Below are 13,889 nucleotides of genomic sequence, written 5' to 3'. Positions count from 1 at the left end.
ATGGCTAGATATGGCAAGCGTATATTCTCTTCAGCAGCTTTTGCTCTCCGATCGCTGAATTACCTCACACATTTTGCTAGGCTTCAAAAAGATCTCCTAAAAGAGTTAGGAGATACTCTCCAAGGTACATCAACTGAAGGAGTCCCTGAGAAAGTTACTGCTCAGTTGTCCACCTTAAACTCCATTGTTAACTCCTCCATGAGGCTGATCTCCTATGCAGCAGATGGAGCGAGTAGGGCAGCGGGTTCAGGGGTTTCCCTTAGGAGACACTCCTGGGTGCGCTTATGTAATTTTGTGGAGCCCTTCAAATCTACTTTTACCAATGCCCCCTTCGGTTTCTCTTTGTTTGGACCAAAGGTAAAAGACACACTCACCAGGTGCGAACAAGAAGGGAAAACTCTCTCTGCCATGGGAGTACATTTTACCATCCCTTCTAGACCATACCCCAAGGGGTCAGAGAGGCAGGAAAATGTGGTTCAAGAAATCCCAAAGATTTTTCCCTGACGAACAGGGTGATTCCTCCTTTAGAGGCAGGGGAGGAGGAGCTCATGATAGATGTTGCCCTAGAAGCAGGGGGGGTCCACAAAACCAGGGTGGCCGCGATTCCTTTTGTGGCCGTCCCTATCAGCGCTCCTGATGTGGGGCCCGGCTGCACTTCTCTGGAGCCAGTCAGGGGTTGCTTATCTTTGTATCCAGAAGCTTGGCTCAGCATCACCCAAGGCAAGTGGGTACAAAGAATAATCACCAGAGGATACTCCATACCCTTCTTTCTTCCACCCCAAACCCCCTAAGAAGATTCCAGATGTTCCACCCAATCACAGGGATCAAGCAACCATAGAAGTTCAAAAGTTGCTTTCAAAGAGAGTCATCCAAACCGTCCCCGCAGACCAGATAGGATTCGGAACTTACTCCAGATTCTTTTTAGTGCCAAAATGAACAGGGGACTGGAGGCCCATTTTGGACCTCGGCAAACTAAACGAATCAGTAAAGAAGTCCAAGTTCCGAATGGTAATCCTGCAGTCTATACTATCTTTATTAGGGAAAGACAATTGGATGTGCTCCATAGACCTCCAAGATGTGTACTGCCACATCAAAATGGAGAGCATTGAGGAGTCATCTATGCTTCTGGCTGGGAGCCAGTCATTACCAGTTTCGTGCTCTGCCCTTTGGTCTCACCACAGTTCCCAGGGTGTTCACAAAATGCATGGCGGTAGTGACAGCTCATTTGAGATGTCATGGATTCCAAGTGTTTCCGTACCTGGAAGACTGGCTCCTGACTGCCACCACCAGGCACCCACTCCTACAAGCCAGGGATTCAACCATCCAGCTCTCTACCCAGCTAGGAATTACGATAAATTGGGAAAAGTCTGCCTTGTCACCCTCTCAATTTGTGACTTTTATAGGTACACAAATAGACACAGTTGCCATGATAGCTCGTCTTCCTGCAGACAGAATTCAAAATCTCAGACAACAGATTTACAGCTTACTTCCTCGACAAAAAGTCAAGGCCAAGACAGTGTTGAAACTTTTTAGGGACCAGGGCTTCTACCATAGGTCTAGTTCCACTAGCCAGATTGCATATGCGAATTCTTCAATGGCTACTTTTTTCCCAGTGGTCTCTTCAACAACCGCCTCTGTCTCATCATGTTCTCATAACGAAATCTTGCAAAAAAAGGACCTTCATTGGTGGATTCAGCCTGATCAACTGATGACAGGAACACACCCTTCCTTCCTCGCCAACCCGTTGCTACTGTGACCACGGATGCCTCCCAGATAGGGTTGGGGGGGCATATTCTAGGCAGGACTGTCCAAAGCACATGGCAAGATCACGAAGCTCACTTGCATATCAATGTCCTAGAGATGAGAGCAGTGCTACTTGCGTTGCAAGTACTTCACAACTTTCTTCCTCTAGGGACGATAGCAATCCAGTCTGGACAATATGTCAGTCTTATGGTATCTAAACAAGCAGGAAGGAACCAGATCTTACCCCCTTTGTTGAGAGGCTCTTCGTGTTTGGCAGTGGGCGATATCTTTCCAGCGCTTTCTAGTAGCATTGCATATCCTGGGGACAAACAATAGACAAGCACAGCAGGGCAATCTTGATGCCGCACGAGTGGTCTCTGAATCAGAAAATAGCAGAACAGATTTTACACAAATGGGCCTTGCTGCGATCTGTTTACCAGTCCAGTCAACGCCAAATGCAGCAGCTACTTCTCCCCCCTTCGGGGGAGTCACAGAGAGACGCACTTGTTCACAATTGGCCTCTAGGACTTCTTTATGGATTCCCCCCTTTCCGGTCATATCGAAAGTGATCCAGAAAGCAAAGTCCTTGGGAAGCAAAATGATTCTGATCACTCCTTACTGGCCTCGTCAGATTTGGTTCCCCTTTTCTCTGTCCTCATTTTCTTGATGATCCATGGGCTCTGGACACAGTTCCAGACCTCTTGACACACGTCAGGCTCCCTTCACCCCTGCTTCCACACCCTCAACTTGACAGCGTGGTTGCTCCACTTCCATCCCTAGTCAGGCTTCATGATTCTTCACCTGCAGTGACCCATATTCTCACGTCTTCCCACAAACCTTCCACGAGGCAAGATTTTCTATCTGGGCAAAAGAGAAAAATGTAGTTCCTTACACAGCATCCATCCCCTTGGTGTTAGAATTCCTAACCAAACTTTTCCATCAAGAATCAGCTGCTGCTACAAATAAAGTTCATCTGGCAGCAATATCAAATTTTCATCTGGGACAACATGAGCCTAATCTGATGGCTCACAGATTGTGTAAAACCTTTCTTAAAGGCACTACCTTGCTGAGACCTCCCTTTCAGGAACCTGTATCTCCTTGGGATCTAAATTTCCTTCTGTCCAAACTTACTTATAGGTTCATAGGTTCATACTAGGCTATCTGCCCGAGGGCATTTACAAGCCTAGCCCATAGTTTTGTGGCTTACGCCACCCCTTTAGTTTGGAGAGACTATGCCCATTATTTTGCTGTGCCTCTGTCAAGCAGTGACACTGAGGTAACCCCTGGGGTGTATCTGCGATCTCCCATCCATTGGTCAAGATTCCTCTTGAACAAGGCCAGCGAGGTGCTCTGCCTCACATAAACTGGGATTTTGTTCCACAGCATAGGGAGTCTTTGGGTGATGAATCTATCCCTCCAGCATGTCCTATTAATAGCCGTGTCGAGGTTTAAGTCTCCCGCCCTTGTGGCTCTGAGGGATCTAGATTTTTTGAGATGAAGCATGTTCATCAAATCTGGGTTTGACATGGCCTTGTATGTCAGGCACAGGTCACCTCTGAGCAAGTGGTAAGCAACTGAATATAACTGGAGTTCTTTCAGTCGGGCAGCATAAGACAGATTTTTGAGACCCTTTATCCTTTTGGTGAGGAACTTTTGTGGCCTCTCCAGCTGCTGCAAGTGTTGGGTCAGATACATTCCGAATGGGGCATTGTACTCGATCATTGGTCTGATGAGTATAGGGAGACTATGACCTCCCTTGATCTAGATGTGAATCCCTTCATGATAAGGTGGGCAATGTAGAAGGTCTTCCTAACTACTTTAGCAATATGAGTGTCGAATGAAAGGCTACTGTCAACCTGGGTCCCCAGGTCCCTGATAACTTCTTCTGTGATCAGGGGATTGCCACCTATATGGTAGCTAGTGGTAACCTTGTTTTTCCCGAAGGGTATGACTATGCATTTCTTGGCATTTAACTTTAGGCCATGGCTCTGGCACCAGTTATCCGTTTCTGTGAGACCCTTCTGAAGGATATCTGTGTCGGATGTGTTTTCGACTACGGCGCCCAGTTTGCAGTCATCTGCAAACTTTGTCAGCCATAACCGTCCTGTGTTTGCTTGTACTTCAGAAAAGTAGATGCCAAACAAGAGTGGGCCCAGGACTGAGCCCTGTGGGACACCACTTGTGACAGGCTTTGAGTCTGACATGGCTCCAGCAACTCTGACCCTGTGGGTTCTGTCACTCAGCCAGTTTGCAACCCATCTTGTAATGTATGGGTTTACATTTAAGTTGATGAGTTTTTCAATGATACCCGAGTGGGGTATTGTATCGAAAGACTTCCCCGCCTTTTGAACCCGCGCATTAGTGTGAACTGAAGTTTGTCTTGGAAGACCATTTTTCTAGTAGCTATTACATCCGCTGGAAGGGTGTCAGAGTTGCAAGCACTGCCAGTCAAATCTCCTTTCTTGATTTTTCAGAGACAGAGTTTCCCTTCGTACAAACTCTTCCTTCATCCGCAAAGTTTGCTCTCAGTCTAATTTGAACCAAACTATTGAACTGCCTGTATTTTTTCCTAATCATTCAAACAGTGCAGAATATTTTCATCAACTTGATGTTCACTGACAGTTACGGTTCTACCTACATCGATCTAAGGAATTTAGAAAATCAGACCAATTGTTCGTATCCTTTTCTGAAACCAGGATAGGTTTGCCAGTCGCTAAAGTAACTCTATCTAATTGGATTTCCAACTGTATTTCTTTTATCTACTCTTTCAATGGAAAGAACCTTCCATTTAAAATTAAGGCTCATTCCATAAGATCCCCATCGACATTTGCTGCCTTTCAAGCCAGAGTTCCAATTGACAGTATTTGTGCAGTAGCAACTTGGGCTACCCCTCATACCTTTATTAATCATTGCAAATTGGATTTGACCTCAAGGGGCAGAGCCTCCTTTGGCTCCACGGTTCTTAAGAGTAAATTCCCGTGAGCCACTTGAGAAAATGGTGCTAGGGACGCTGTCCCATATGTAAGAATGAAGGTGTGAGATAGGACTACAGAACATAAAGAAGATATGTACTCACCATAACATTCCATGTTTGTCATCCATCTCACCCTTCAATCTTACGAACCCACCCACCTACCCCCGTCCTTGGATGATCTGGAGACAGGATACTAGTATTGCCTTTGGTAGGGTGGAGACCTTTCATCTTTGTTGTTCCTTGTGGATAACCTTTCTATCGCTTTTATAGTCAGCAGCAAACAAGATCTGGGGATTCTTACTAGTGCACTAGACTTTGAGCTTTGTAATCAGCTGAGGATCGGCTCCAAACCCATATGTAAGAATGAAGGGCGAGATGGGCTACAAACATGGAATGTTATGGTGAGTACATAACTTCTTTATTTTATGCAACAAATGCAGTAGTATTAAGAAAGAAGCACCACAAAACAGTGATCAATGTAAACTGCCATAATATTGTTTACATCTTCTACAGCTTGAATATCTACTTCTAAGTGCATCAGCAAAATCAGGTCATAGTTCTGTAATAGTGAAAAAACATTACAGTATCCTGAAATTTGCTGTCACTGTTTATAATACTCTTCTCTGAGGATGGGAAGGAATTCCAAAGTGCAAATCCTGCAATCAAAGTACTAAGTTAGAAATCAAAAACTGATGGGTAATTGAGAACAACTTATCAGGATGATCTGGAAGAACTTGACCTAAATGTAACTAGTATTTGGCTTGGCTTTGAGGTTCTTAGAGAGTGATATGCACTTGTCCATGTCAGTAATTTCTATATTAGAACATCTAGTAAGATTCTTTCTTTGACAGTAACGGGCAGCTAAAGCATTTTTGAAAGTCAGACCGTGATATTAAGTTTAAGGGGCACCAGACATCAAATGACAGATTTTTTTAGGGTAATTTGCAGCAACTTAATTTTTTTTAGCTGCCTTTGTTGAAGTAGTTAACACCACACATACTTTTGTGTCCAGTGAGATGGGCACTCTGTGCCTCCGTCTTGATGCTGCTTCTAGGTGGCATAGTTCAACTAGATGTCATATGTTTCTGTCCACACTGTACTGGTATGTAAGGTGCTGGCTCAAATGACTGTGATCTGTAACATCATGAGCAATGGCTCCACTGGTAGCCACTAAACATGTTATTCAGCAATAGCTGCTGTTGCTTCCCCTGTTATGGCCATGTTGTACACCAGCAATCCTCATTGTGTCTTCTGAATAATGTACCTGCTTTATACATTTCTGACCATGTATGATGTCATTATTTGCATAACCCATGTGCCTCGTTTAAATGGAATACCTAATTTTCCATCTCATTGTGTAGTAATGTGCATGTGTTCCATATCAAACTTTTTTTTCACATTGTGCGGCCACTCTGTTTCAAATCACTGTCATCCTGTGAACTGCCACTACATATACTAACTTGTGCTAAATATCTGTGAATCCTGGCCGTAATGAGATAGAAACATGTACAGTGAGTATAAAAAGTGTAAACACATCTGTTAAAATGCCAAGTTTTTGTGATATAAAAAATGAGTCCACAATAAATCATTTCAAAACTTTTCCCACCTGTAATGTGACCTATAACCTGTACAATTCAATTGAAAAACAGATGTGTTAGGGGGAAAAAAATAAAAAAAAACGTACAATAAGCTGGTTGCATAAGTGTGCACACCCTTAAACTAATACTTTGTTGAAGCACCTTTTGATTTAATCACATCATTCAGTTGTCTTGGGTACACACCTGCCATCAATTAAAGATACTCTGATTAACCCCAAATAAACTAGAAGGGAAAACAAGACACAGGACCCATTCAAGACTGGATTTGGAAAGGGAAGAAAAATTCAAATCAAAAGCAGGAAATAGATTAGGAAGGAAGAAATGCTAACAAACACTGGACCTTTCACCACACACACATACACGCACCCCTCCACAGCTAGTGCAGCCACCACCAGTAAGAAAGGATGAAGATCATCAGCAGTGGTTTCCAAAACCAAATGCAGATTTTAAGTTAAAAAATATGCATATGAAATAATGACTGTGAGCAACGTAGGGTAATGAGAAAGCGGCAGATGTTCATTAGATTGATTACTGCTGCAGTATTCTCAACTGTATGGGTTACATCCCGCCAAGGATATAACAGCTGGCCAGCTTCAAAAAGCTTCAGGGCATCTTCCACGTACCCAAACTGTCAGTCAGCTGGAATCGAGCTGACTAAAATGACAGGTTTGGGTGCCAAGCCCTTCAGAGTTTTATACCATTTGTAGAGAGCATTCCTTTTGAGGATCAGCAGTCACCTTGTGCTCCTCTTTTGCTGGGCAGATAAGTTCACTCTGGAGGAAAACCTTCCACATTAAAAAAAAAAAAAAAAATTATTTTTTGTACCTTCCTGTTCAGGAAAATTATTTTTAAGTTAGGAGTTTGTGTTATAATAGACTATCACACGACTTGACTCTTCTTTTAAACAGGAGTGCACATTTTTTCCTGTATGTTTAAAATTTGATCTGAAGTAGTTTACTTCATTTGGGCTTCAACCTGTGGGATACCGGATCCGTATCGGATCTGAGCCGGCAGTTTCTCTAGCATCTGCTCTGATCTCCAAGCTCCTCCCCATACCCATAATACACCTCCACTACCTTCCAACCCTCAGATCTCATTAGCCGTGGCTTGCTGAAGCATCGTGATTTCCTCAGCTCTGAGTAGTGAGTGGGTTTTCTGCTTTCAAGCAGCTATTTTCTCTAAAAAATGAGTAAGTGTTTTAGTGTAGGTTCCCTCTTCTCCTCTCCTCACTGGTGCATTGTGTAATTGAACCTTTGTTGTAGTTTAGCATTAGTCTGTTAGTGTGCTTTGCTTCCCCTCCCCCATCAGTGTGTTCTGTGTGACTTTTGTGTGTGGTGAGTGGTTTGAGTGAGAAAACTGGTAATTTTACTCTCCTTTTTTTTTTCCCTTCTCTTGTTTGAGTGGCAGGATACAAGCATGGCTGATAAGCCTTTGTTCAAAAGGTGCACCGAGTGTGGCCATAAATTGTCTCCTGAGGATGGCCACACTCTTTGTGTAATGTGCTTGGGCGTTGCCCATCTAAATACTGACTGCTCTATATGCACAGGTTTTAACCCGCACGCCATCTAGGACAGGAAGGCTAAGTTGTCCCTGAAAGGCCTTCTTCCCACTTCTGAGGTGGTTGCCTCATCCTCGGCTTCAGTCACAGTGGCTGCTGTGGCTCCCTCTCCTTCCTCTATTGCCCTTGCTTCTCCTCCTTCCCAGGCTGGGACTCAACCTCCCATTTCAAAGCCTGTGGAAGTGGAGCGGAACAGGGGCAGAGAGGAGAGAGAGCCAAAATGTCACAGACCAGACAAATGTAAGAGGTCCCTGGACCTTCCTTCTCCTGCCAAAAGTCAGCCAAGGATCCATGACTCCATCGGCTCCAATCTCCGAGATTTTCCCCGGAGCCGGAGGAGAGACATTCTCCATCTAGGGCATTGGTTCTGCGACCCACAAGGAGTCCGTGGCCTCTTCGAGGTCCATACAGAGCTTATCAGAAGTTGACATGGATAAAATGACGAGGTTCATTCGTACTCAGATCCAGATACGGGTCTTGCCAGCCCCCTCTCCCTCTGGAGGGGGAGCTTGCTTCCTTTTTTTAACACCGATTTCTCCTTCTCCTTCTCGGATCCATCCACCAGGTTCGGAGTACTCAGATCTGTGGATGGCCTTAGTCAGGGGTCTGCGCTGACTGTACCTGCTTCCTGGATGCCGACAGCTACCTGGAGCATGTCGGATCAGACTAGCTCTCCGGATCCAGAGCTTGGGTGTTGGATCTGAGGGAGCAAATCTTTTTCCAATGGCTCAGGCTTTGTTGGACCAAGTTCCCTCCCTTGGAGCTCCGTCCACTTCGGGCCGAGCTCCGATTCTGACGTCGCATCCGGGGAGACCGGTTTCCTTATAGGTTCCCCAGGAGGTTCATTCTCCCTCAGCATTTGATGTGGTAGAAAGGGTTCTCTCCACCGGATCGAGACCCCCCTGACCCCCTCTGCTCTATCTACAAATCCCATCATTTTACCAGAGGGACAGCCCATGCTTGAGGAGCCCCAGACGGTTCCCCCTGAGGAACAAGTGGCTTGCGAGTTCCCCCCGAAGAGCCTAGCCGGAGACATGGCTCGCAAGCATACGTGTAGGAGGAGGCACTTGGACTCCCCCGAGTCCCTCACAGAGGACACGTATTTGGGTGATGGGGAAGGTTCCCCCAGGTCACCTCCCCAGGATGTCTCCATGGAGACATCAGGGAAATCCTTCGCCAACAGGGAGGTTGGTCCACCCTCAAACCTTCTTCTGATGAGTCCTTGTTCCTGGAGGCTTTCAGCACGGGCCCATCTACTTCCTGGGTGTCCTCTCCCGCAGATGCCCCCTGGTGGACCTGGTCACCTCGCGGGCCTGAAAGCAGCCGGACACCGTGTTACCAATCCCTAAACATCCTGATAAGATCTTAAGTCCATCAGATAGGTCCGCATGGAGCAAGGGTTCCCACATAGATGCTATGGTGGTAGCATCAACCACAAAGAAGGAACTAGCCCAAGAGAGTTCCTCGGTTCATCCTCTTGACAGAGAGTCGTGGATGATGGACCGCTTAGGGAAGCGGGTTTATGCGTCAGCAACTTTTTCCATTAGGGCGCTGAACTAGTTGGCCCACGTCACGTGACTCCAGCACGACCTGGTCAGGGAGCTGTCTGAGCCTCCCCCAAGTCCATGTTGCAGGAGGACAGGGACTTATCTGTGAGGATGGCCACTTTGAAAGCAGTCTCCAACACATCCATGCGACTCCTCTCACATGCTACTGAAGGAGTGGCTAGGGCTGCTGGGTCCGGCGTGTTCATGAGGTGCAATGCCTGGCTCAGACTGTCAGTTTTCGGAACCTTTCAAGGCATCCCTTGACAATGCCCCTTATGACTGCTTTACTCTCTTTGGTAAGACCATCAAAGAGACTTTAGTCCAGAGTGAGAAGGATGGGAAGACACGGTCTGCCGTCAGAATCCACCTCTCGAGCCCTCAAAGATCCTTTTCCCAGAATCAGAGCGGGCAAAAGAAGATGTAGTTCTGGAAGTCACAGTATTCCTGGGACACTCAGGGCCCCCCCCCCCCCCAAAAGGCAGAGGAGGACAGAATGGATTCCGGCCCAGAGGCAGAGGGGGTACGAGGAATTTTTGGTCTCGAGAACCTTTCTTGGACAGGCCCGGACAGCACCCCTGAGGGGTTGCCTGACTGCTCTACTCTGGAGGCAGTTGGGGGACGATTGTTATTGCACCTGGCGGCATGGGAGTCCATAACATCAGACCACTGGATGCTTCAGATCATATCCAGAGGATACTCTGTGCCCTTTTTGATTCCTCCCAAACACTTCCCGGATGTACCATCCATGCAAAGGGAGGCAGCAGCACAGGAAATTTCCAAGCTGCTAGAAAAACGAGCCATTAAAATCGTCCCCCCAGATCAGGCCGGATCGGGCTTCTACTCCAGGTTCTTTTTGGTGCCAAAGAAAACAGGGGACTTAAGGCCCATTTTGGACCTATCTACCCTGAACCTGTCAGTTGCCAAAGAAAAATTCTGGATGGTCACACTACACCACCATGCTGTACCTGCAAGAGAGTGACTGCATGTGCTCTTTAGACCTACAGGATGCCTACTATCACATTAAGATGTACAGAAGCTCCAGGAGGTTCCTCCACTTCCATCTAGGAGTTAATCATTACCAATTTCGAGCCCTACCCTTTGGTCTCACCACAGCCTCCAGGGTGTTCAACAAAATGATGACGGTAGTAGTGGCTCACTGAGGCTTCAGGGGATTCAGGTCTATCCATACCTGGATGATTAGCTCCTCACTGCTCCCACCAGGCATCTACGGTCTCAAACCAGGGATTATTTCTTAAAGCTTTCCCTGCATTTGGGGATCACAATCAGCGCATCCAAATTGCTTCTAAATCCTGCCCAGGTAATGGACTACATTGGGGCAAGGATAGACACCTTACAATGCAAAATCTTCCTGACCTTGGAGAGAGTAAAAAACTCGAGGATGCATGTCTCTCTGATCTCCCGTTCTCATCTTCCATCGGCAGAACCAGTGTTGAGGGCCTTAGGTTCAATGGCAGCGACCATAATGCTTCTTCCGTGTGCCTGGTTACATATGAGAATTCTACAGTGGACACTAGCTGTACAATGGTCCCTGTTGGAATTTCCATTATTGTATCCAATACAACTCACTAGAGTCTGTCGGTCGTCCCTTCTGTGGTGGATGTGCTCTCCGGTGATCTTGGAGGGACGACCCTTTGTTTCTGCCTCTGTCCAAGCCACAGTGACCACGGACGCCTCCCAACTCGGGTGGGGGGGCATTGTTCGGGCAGGACAGTCCAAGGCCTGTGGTCCCCTGTAGAGACCAGCTTGCACATAAACATTCTAGAGATGAGGGCAGTCCTTTTGGCATTGCAGGCCCTTCATGCATTTCTGCCTCTGGGAACCATTGCAATTCAATCAGACATGTCAGTGGTCTGATACATCAACAGACAGGGAGGGACTAGATATTACCCCTTTGTCACGAGGCCATGAGAGTGTGGGAATGGGCGATCTCTTCCGTTTTCTCATAGCAGCGCACATTCCGGGATGGTCCAACATTTTAGAGAATAGGTTAAGTTGGACTGTTCTAGTGCCGTATGAGTGGTCTCTGAATCTTTCAGTAGCAAAGCAGATCTTCCTGGAGTGGGGTCAGCCTTGCTGTGATTTCTTCGCATTTCCTTCCAATGTGAACTGCAGCGAGTTTTTGCTCTGAACCCCCTGCCGAGGGAGTCCCCCAGAGATGCTGTAGTCCATGCTTGACCTCACAGTCTTCTGTATGCTTGCCTTCCAGTACCTCTTATTCCGAGGTTTCTACAGAAAGCTCGTTGACTGGGGAGCAAAGTGATACTCATTGCCCCGTTTTCGCCTCACCAAGTATGGTTTCCCTTCTTTTGGTCTTACCTTCTGGCTCTGCCTTGGATCTTGGATCCCATTCAGGATCTGATTTCACACCCATCGGGGGTTCCTCATCTGAACCTGGACAGTTTGAAGCTCACAGCTTGGCTGCTCCAGTTCCCATGATCGCTAGGACTCCTGGCTTATCCTCTGCAGTTAGGTATATTCTGGTGGCTGTTCATAAGTCTTCAGCCAGGAAGGTTTACCGCAGCAAATGGAAACGTTTTTCCTTCTGGACTTCTCAAAGGAGTTTAGACCCCTTTACAGCTCCTATTTTTGCCACTTTGATTTCCTAGCCAATATTTTTCAACAGGGAGCTAGTTCTTCTACTATCAAAGTTCAGTTGGCTGCCATTTCTCATTTTCATGTGGGTGAGAATTCTGCCTCACTGCCCTCCTCCAGACTGTAAAACCTTTATCAAAGGGACCTTTCTGTTACACCCCCCCCCGGTCAAGGATCTTGTTCCCCCATGGGACCTTACTATGGTTCTTCAAGCTTTGGTCGCTCCGCCTTTTGAACCTGCTGCAACCACAGATCTAAAATTCTTATCTTGGAAAACCGTATTCCAGGTGGCTATCACTTCTGCTAAAAGGGTTTCAGAATGGCAAGCTTTGTCCATCAGTTCCATATATGATTTTCCATAAAGATAGGGTTTCCCTTCGGACCAATCTGTCCTTTCTTCCTAAGATTGCATCACAAGTTAATATCAGTCAAACCATTAATTTACCTGTCTTCTTTCCTAACTTTGCTAACAAAATGGAATACAAACTCCACTTGTTGGATGTTCATAGACAGTTACGATTTGATTTACACAAGACCAAAAACTTCCGTAAATCAGGTCAGCTGTTTGTCTCCTATAAACCCTTTTTGGGTAAACCTATCTCCAAGGTCACTATTGCTAGGTGGATTTCCTCATGCACCCTTCAGGTCTATAAGGACAAAGGTACGTCTCCTCTGGGTCAGGTGAAAGCTCAATGTTAAGTTGTCTATCTCACCTTCATTCTTGCTGGTTGGGTTCGGAGCCGATCCTCGGCTCCAACTCGGCCATCTTCTAAATCTCGAGAGCTACATACTGGCTTGAGTCCTCCCCACATACTGGCTCGAGTCCTCCCCATATCCCATGATGCCTGGCGCTACAAACCTAGATCTCGTTTGCCGCTTCTGCTACGAGGTTGCTCTACTGGCTCAGGTCGTATAAAGCTTTTATATTGTCTTTATTTTCTGTCATAAAACTAGTTAGTTTAGAGTAGAAATTCTCATTTAGATATATCCTTTGTATTGTAGTTCTTTTCCCCTCAGAAACTCGTTTTTATTTAGAGAGTTTCCCCTCCCCCTTTCTCTTTCCCTTTCCACTTAAGGTTTTCCGTTTAAGTTGGAGGAAAACCTTACCTCTAAAAGGTTTCCGTTTAAGTTAGAGGATAACCTTTTTTTCTCTCTATCTCCTTTTAAAAAATATATATATTTTATTACCACTGTTAGTTTAGCTATAGTTAATTATAGTTGTTGGTTGTTGTAGTGTAGTTTGGTTCTGGTAACTGTAGTGTATTTTTGTTGTGGTTAGTTACCTTAACCCTTTGGTGTGTGTATCTTTCCTTGGTTTTTCTTCTTTCAGGATGTCCAAGGATCCTAAGCCGTCCGGATTCAAGAAGTGTGACTCATGCTGTCAGAAGATGTCTCTGACAGATGGTCACACTTCTTGTGTTTATTGTCTGGGCGCCGTGCACCTGTAGGACTCTTGCTCGATTTGCCATGCGTTCAGTCCAAAAGTTCTGCAGGAGCACAAAAATAAGTTGATCCTTAGAGGTTTACTTAAACCTCAAGATTCACTGGCTAAGGCTCAGCCCGTGAAACCTTCCAGGGCACCTAAACCTTCGGCTCCCAGTTCGGAGCAGTCATTGGGTGAACCTGTGCCTTCCATCACGGCTCCGGCTGGAACCGATGCTCCTCCCTCCCAGTCGGCTCCGATACGTGCTTCGGAGCCCTCAGAGTCGAAAAAGGTCTAGATGTCCTTCTCTGGAGTCTATACGCTTGGCTCCGAGATCACCTCTGCTCCAATCGGAACGTAGTCATCGCTCATCCCACTCTTCTTGGTCCTCAAGACTTTCGGACTATGACTTGGAAAGAGTGATTAGTAGACT

General features: G+C 46.2%; 1 protein-coding gene across 2 annotated transcripts in view; it reads left to right on the top strand.

The window, feature by feature from the left end:
* The window catches only part of LOC122811674 (zinc finger CCCH domain-containing protein 10-like), a 3,783,075-nt gene that overhangs the window by 2,129,152 nt on the left and 1,640,034 nt on the right, over window positions 1-13,889 (top strand). The gene's annotated exons all lie outside the window — the stretch shown is intronic.

The sequence above is a fragment of the Protopterus annectens genome, chromosome 9.part0, assembly GCF_019279795.1.
Source record: "Protopterus annectens isolate FY-2018-M chromosome 9.part0, PAN1.0, whole genome shotgun sequence".
NCBI classification, from domain to species: domain Eukaryota; kingdom Metazoa; phylum Chordata; order Ceratodontiformes; family Protopteridae; genus Protopterus; species Protopterus annectens.
The sequence above is the reverse complement of the archived record's forward strand: the minus strand, read 5'-3'. Positions and strand labels throughout refer to the sequence as shown.